This window comes from Schistocerca piceifrons, chromosome 7, assembly GCF_021461385.2.
Source record: "Schistocerca piceifrons isolate TAMUIC-IGC-003096 chromosome 7, iqSchPice1.1, whole genome shotgun sequence".
Classification (NCBI taxonomy): domain Eukaryota; kingdom Metazoa; phylum Arthropoda; class Insecta; order Orthoptera; family Acrididae; genus Schistocerca; species Schistocerca piceifrons.
The window spans coordinates 123303972-123311838 of NC_060144.1; the positions used below are offsets into that span (position 1 = coordinate 123303972).

The following is a 7867-nucleotide window of genomic DNA, read 5'->3' on the forward strand; positions in this document are numbered from 1 at the left end:
CAGACTGCCTCCTACCAAACCCACAGCATAAACTTTCGACCTCATACCTCCCTCAGACCCTTTCAAATTGCATATTCACTGAAAGAACCTGCCCCTCCTCGCCATCCCCACACCGTTAATCCAGTGATAATGAAGATTTGCCCTGAAATCATGCGACAGGAGATGGTCTCCAAAACGGATTCCTATTCAGTTTTACAAATCCACACGATTCCGCCACATCTGTAAGTCGCGTTCCACTATTCATATAAGAGTCTGCTCAGAATTTTCCCCTATTATTGGTCATCTTCTCAAACAGAGGGCCATGATGTTCAACTGCTGTTATAATAATGAAACCTCCAAATCAATCCTCGAGTACTACTGTTGCAAAAATGCCTCTTTTATAATAACCATGTCACCCTCAGATTTAAAAGTCCCCTCACCTGGCTGTACTCTAAAGCCTCCCACATCCTCAAACAATGTCTGAACTATGCCTCCCTTCCCACGGCAATATCTGCAGTGTTAACCACACAACCTACTCCCTCAAATGCAAAGCCAAGTTCCAACTTGCCAAATTAGAATTAACTGTGATTGTCCACGCTGTTGATCTTCCTATCCTTCCACTCACTTTCCATTGATGAACATACACTGCTGGCCACCGTAAATGCAACACCCTGAAGGAAGCATCCGAATCAAGTGAAATTTACACCATGAGTTTGCAGCGATGAGATATGCAACTGATTAGAATTTCAGCGCAGACGCACATCACGCGCGCCTGTGGCGCCACCTCATAGCGCCATTTAAGGCTTGGCGATTTCGACGAGTGTACGTTCGGCACGTGTGTTTACCTTGTGGTTGTTTCACAAGACGATCAGTTATGCCTCGTAAACAACAGCGAACATCTTTTGATCAAGTATCCGAGTTCGACAGAGGAAGGATAGTGGCTTACCGAAATTGTGGATTATCATACAGAGAAATCGCTAGTCGTGTTGGACGAAACCAAACAATTGTAATGCGGATATGTGACCGTTGGATGCAGGAGGGTACGACGGACCGACGTGGTCGATCGCATTCACCTCGGTGCATCACTGCACGTGCTGATAGGCAAATTGTGCGCATGGCAGTGACGGATCGCTCAGTGACATCCCGAACCATAGCACAGCACATTGCGTCTGTAACGTATCATCCAGTGTCTGCGCGTACCATTCGACGCCGTTTACAGCAGAGTGGTCTGTCCGCAAGACGTCCATTGCTTCGTCTACCATTGACGCAGAGCCACAGACGTCTCCGTCGCCAATGGTGTAATGACAGACGGATGTGGACGGCAGAATGGAATGACGTTGTCTTTACTGACGAGGCACGCTTCTGTCTGCAGCACAACGATGGTCGGATTCGAGTGTGGAGACACCGTGGAGAGAGGATGCTGGACAGCTGCATTATGCACCGCCACACTGGTCTCGCACCGGGTATTATGGTATGGGGCGGTATTGGATATTACTCTCGCACGCCTCTAGTACGCATTGCCGGTACTTTAAATAGCCGGCGCTACATATCCGAGGTGCTGGAGCCAGTTGTCCTTCCTTACCTTCAGGGCTCGGCCACAGCCATATTTCAACAGGATAATGCGCGACCACACGTGGCACGCATTGTTCAAAGGTTCTTCGTCAATAACCAGATTGAATTGCTTCCCTGGCCGGCTCGCTCTCCGGATCTTTCGCCGATAGAAAACATGTGGTCCATGTTTGCTCAACGAGTGACCCAGATTACATCCCCAGCTGCCACACCAGATGATCTTTGGCAAAGTGTGGAAGCTGCTTGGGCTGCTGCACCCCAGGAACACATCCAACGTCTCTTTGACTCAATGCCGAGACGTGTGGCAGCGGTGATCTCCAACAATGGCGGCTACACTGGCTACTGATTCTGGCAGGAACCACATGTCACAGACGTCTGTAAACGTAAACGTTTGATACTTGGTCAACATGTTATCTACAAAATAAATTTTGTTGTGCTACCACTTGTCTTTCTTGGTGTTGCATTTACGGTGGCCAGCAGTGTATAATCACTCACCATTTTCCTCCTAGGGCAACGGCCTTGCCGCAGTGGATACACCGGTTCCCGTCAGATCACCGAAGTTAAGCGCTGTCGGGCGTGGCCGGCACTTGGATGGGTAACCATCCGGGCCACCATGCGCTGTTGCCATTTTTCGGGGTGCACTCAGCCTCGTGATGCCAATTGAGGAGCTACTCGACCGAATAGTAGCAGCTCTGGTCAAAGAAAACCATCGTAACGACCGGGAGAGCGGTGTGCTGACCACACGCCCCTCCTATCCGCATCCTTATTGAGGATGACACGGCGGTCGGATGGTCCCGATGGGCCACTCACGGCCTGAAGACGGAGTGCATTTGCCTCCTAAATAACCACCCTTTCGAACTACTGCATACCCTACAGTAAGTTCCCTTGCTACACACTCCTTTTTCTCCCTACTCCAAAAACAATGTCCACATCGTTTTCACACATCTGACACACCACTCGACTCCCTCACACATCAAGGAAGTCCCTAGACTCTCATAATGACGTGACGGTAATATGGAATTCTATACCATGAGATGTTGTATTTTCACACCGCCACATCTCGTTACATAAAACACTGGTTCGAGTCATAAAAGCGGCCAAGAGCCATTTATATGCCAATGTATAATATTTAACTAGGCATTGTAATGATGTATTTTGACGACTTACAAGGAGAAATGAATCCAGCGCTACTGACGCGCCAAAGAAGCTACAGACTAATTGAGCGCGCGTGTATAAACATTGATATTAAAGAGACACTGAAGACATTAGGATATTAAAAAGAAAGAACAAGCGCGCAACCCATCGTCCACTGCCGAACGATATGCTCTCTTTATCTCCTGTATAATACGGACGCACAATTACATAGGCGTCATTATTAGACTTGTAATTTTTTGAACCCTACAGATAAATACTGACATTTTGTTACACGTGGGACTAGCATGTGTGAAAAACGCTGAGTGGTTAATGAATGGACATTTCTTCGTGATTTCTAAACTTTTCAAACCCCTCAAGCTCTGTTATTGTTATGATGTAAGGGTTAACCTGTTATAGTGTCAATTACTCTAAATTAGTGTTTGCTTCATCATTTACTTTCTATGTGCAAAGTTTTTTTTTTTTTTTTGTTTTTTTTTTTTTTTTTTTTTACGGAGCCAGCTTTGTCCGACGTGTCATTGTGTGGACGTTAATATACTACTTACATTTCCCCCTCCCCCCCCCCCTTGTAATGTTCTTCAAACTTAGTTTTAAACTGGCCCTTAGGTACATTTTCAGAGCGAGTGACTTTCAGGAATTTCTTAGCAAACTTCACTTCTCAAATAGCACCTCGCTCGTTCAAAGCCTCGCTGTTCCACAACGGTACGCGGCACTTTCTAAACGGGAAAGGGAGCCACGCAAATATATGTTGCTTCCCATTCTCAATCGGATGCTTAATAATAATAATAATAATAATAATAATAATAAGCTATACCAATATTGACCTACTCATTTGGAGTTGTGAAATGGAGTAACACAGACCAAGAAGCACTCAATACACTTACACGATCCCAATGCCACAAATATAGAATACATCACATACATTCAGCAACAGAAAGACTCACATTAAGCAGAAAGGAAGGAGAAAGGGGATTTATCGACATAAAAAACCTACATTATGAACAGGTAGACAATTTAAGAAAATTCTTTCTATAACGAGCAGAAACTAGCAAAATACACAAAGCAATCACTCATATAAATACTTCGGCTACACTATTGCAATTTCATAACCACTTCTACCACCCTTTAGATCACATAACATTAACAGATACGAAGAAAGTAAATTGGAAAAAGAAAACACTACATGGCAAGCACCCGTATCATCTAACACAGCCACACGTCGATCAAGACGCATCCAACACATGGCTAAGAAAAGGCAATATATACAGTGAGACGGAAGGATTCATGATTGCAATACAGGATCAAACAATAAACACCAGATATTACAGCAAGCATATTATTAAAGATCCCAATACCGCAACAGATAAATGCAGACTTTGCAAACAACAAATCGAAACAGTAGATCACATCACAAGCGGATGTACAATACTAGCAAATACAGAATACCCCAGAAGACATGACAATGTAGCAAAAATAATACGTCAACAACTTGCCATAGAACATAAACTGATAAAACAACACATTCTCACATACAAGTATGCATCACAAAATGTACTGGAGGATGATGAATGCAAATTATACTGAGACAGAACCATTACAACAGATAAAACACCACCACATAACAAACCTGAGATCATACTCACCAATAAAAAGAAGAAATTAACACAACTAATCGAAATATCCATACCCAATACAACAAATATACGGAAGAAAACAGGAGAAAAAATTGAAAAATACATCCAACTGGATGAGGAAGTCAAGGATATGTGGCATCAGGATAAAGTTGACATTATACCAATTATACTGTCAACTACAGGAGTCATACCACACAATATCCACCAGTACATCAATGCAATACAGTTACATCCAAACTTATATATACAACTACAGAAATCTGTAATTATTGATACATGTTCAATTACGCGAAAGTTCCTAAATGCAATGTAACATATACAGTACTGTTAAAAGGAAGTCACGCTTGATCAAGGTCCGCGTCACTTTCCATTTTTGACCAGACATAACGTCTGAGAAAAGAAATAATAATAATAATAATATTTCCTTACATCATATGTAGCGCCCGAACAGGGACGTGAATCAAAAATCATAGCTAATCCTCTTGTTTTTAATTTCATGTGTGACCTGAGACGGAAATTTTCTGGAAAAGACGGACGTGGAAAATAATACGGTGACTACCAACAGAACGGTAAAATAAATTTGGAGGCCGTAATTGCAGTTCCGAGTCGCTGTTTCAAGACAACGCAAAGTGAGTAGAATCCTTTGTGTTTGCGAAAACCCCGCTTCCGTAGTGCATTTTCTAATATTCAAGTGCTGTGCTCATTTAAAATCCAGCTTTCCTGCCAAACCCCGCTTCATTTCGTAAATTTATTCAGATTAGTTATCTCAAAAAGGTTTCTTTGCGATTTTTAAAGTCAATTTTGTTACAGTGCAAAATTTTTATTGTTTTATTGTAATTGTCTGTATACCTATTCTTGTTGTCATTCTTGTCACTCAAATCCAAGATGGTGGAAATACAGCGTTGGTGACGGACAGCAGCGTTGTCTTCAATTGTTTACATTTAGTGGAATCCATATTGTCTCTTTCGTGTTTTGCTATTCAATTTCATTGCCGCCAGTGACAATTGACTGTTTTAGTAACTCAGAGAGAGAGAGACCCCGTGTGAGCAGTACAGTAGTGTATCTAAAAATATTACCAGGGGTTCTATCGCGAAATCTTTTGTTGCAAACATGAGAGAAGACAGGCGAGTGGATGATTCCGCAAATGAAATTTCCGAAACAAACGCAGGTACATATCAGCTCCGCTCGCGTGATGTTTCTGATCGCCCGGAGTCCCGGCAAGGCGTGTTAAATATTGAGGACGAGGAGAGTGAGCTAAGATTCGGACAAACGTCGCAGATGAGTCAATTGGATGAACTTGACATGTGTATTGAAATGTGGCAGAGAGATAAACGCGAACGGGAAGAGGAAAAACAGAGAAAAAACGCGAACGTGATGAGAAAGAGAGGGAGCGGGACGAGAAACAAGCCTTGTTGTTCTCCTATTTCAAATCGGACATGGAAACTAAACTTGACTCAATGAAAAATGATTTGAAGGCCGAATTAAAAGCGCATATTGGTAAACTCGGATCACAAAATGGTTACAGTAACGGCAAAAATCGACTCAGTAAAGGGTAATATGAAAACCAAATTTTGTACAGTGGAAAGCAAGATAGATTTGGTGAAGGATGAACTAAAAGAGGGTCTCAAACATGAAGTAGATGTGGTTAAAACCGACTTAAGTGTGCAAATAATATCATTTCCACGGTAGCAGACCAAATTGTGAAGTTGGAAAATGGCACGAAATCAATCGCCGACAACTTCAGCTACAAGTAACCGCTTGCCAGTCTGAGGTGGCGAAGACGCTAAAAAAGTGCAAAGAAGTGTCTGGGAAGGTCAAGAAACTTGGAGACAATATCAAGAAAATAGGCGATAAAATGACAGTATTGTCAGATGACATGACTAAGTTGAATATTGAAAGTAAAATAAAGCATAGCTTAGACAGGTATACCACAGAACTTAAGAGATACGAAGATTGGGTGGAGATCCAAGACAGAGAAATTTCCGACAAGGTAACGAACGAGCTCAAAGACGCTGTAAAATCAGCCACATTAGAAATCTTAGCTGCTTCCGGAACTTCAGGAGAGAGAGTCTGTAGCGAGTTAGGGCAGATTCGACGTGTCTTCATGAGAGATTTACCAGAGTGGAAACACAAACTTGACGGTCAGATTGAGAAAATACAATACAGCTTAAATGACCTCCAAACAATGACACGCAGGGCGAATTCCATAGCGAATTACCAACCGTAAATAACTCGCCGGAGTATATCGAAAGCCAGCATGAAGCTTTTGCAAGATCAGTACCGAAGCAGGATTACGAACCTTTACAACCGGAACAATCTGATGCTTAATAATAATAATAGTAATAATAATAATAATAATAATAATAATAATTCGTTACGTCAGAACCACTACGGCCATTCCATTCCCAACAACAAACCCCTTCTAATGCATATCAGAATGTCGACACCTTCATCCTTAATGAATAATAGGAGACAATCTGAGTAGCCGTCTTAGATTGTTTGCAAATGATAGTGTCATTAACTGGCTTGTAAAGTCATCAGAAGACCAAAACGAAATGAAAAATGATTCAGATAAGGTATCTGTATAGTGCGAAAAGTGACAACTGACCCTGAATGAAGAAAAGTGTGAAGTTATTCACATGAATACTAAAACATATCCTCTAAATTTCGGTTACGCGGTAAGTCACACAAATCTGAAGGCTGTACATTCTACTAAATACCTAGGGATTACGATTATAAATAACCTAAATTGGAACGATCACATAGATATTGTTGAGGGTAGAGCAAACCAAAGACTGCGATTCATTGGAGGAACACTTACAAGGTGCAACAGGTCTATGAAAGAGACTGCTTACATTACATTTGTCCACCCTATTCTGGATTGTTGCTGTGCTGTATGCCGTCGGCATCAGTTGAGACTGACGGATAACGTCTAAAAAGTTCAAAGAAGGACAGCTCGTTTTGTGTTATCGCGAAATAGGTGATATAATGTCACAGACATGGTACATGAACTGGAGCGACAATCATTAAAACAAAGGTGTTTTTCGTTGCGACGGGATCTTCTCATGAAATTTCAATCACCAGTTCTCCACTCCGATTGCGAAAACATTCTGTTGGCACCCACCTACATAGGCAGAAATGGTCATCACGATAAAATAAGAGAGGGCTCGCACAGAAAAATGTAAGTGCTCGTTTTTCCTGCCCGCCGTTCGATAGTGGAACGGTGGAGAGACAGCTTGAAGGTGGTTCATTGAACCCTCTGCCAGGCACATTATTGTGAATATCAGAGTAATCACGTAGATGTCAATATCTAAAGGGGATTATTATAAAGAGGATTAATGGATATCGGAACGGCACAACTAGCGGAGGAGGCATTGCATTTGACAAAATACACTTTGAATCTGATTTGGTTGGAGTATCAGTGTAGAGATGTCGGAATTCATAATTCTGGAAGAACCTTCACAGCTGAGATTTGTTTACGAGCTCAGTCCTGTAATTCCAAAAGCAACAATGGAGCGTTTTAGTAATCATAA

General features: G+C 42.0%; 1 pseudogene; it reads left to right on the forward strand.

The window, feature by feature from the left end:
* The first annotated feature begins 2057 nt into the window (after nt 1–2057).
* On the forward strand, nt 2058–2175 carry LOC124709319 (annotated as a pseudogene).
* Nucleotides 2176–7867: the final 5692 nt, after the last annotated feature.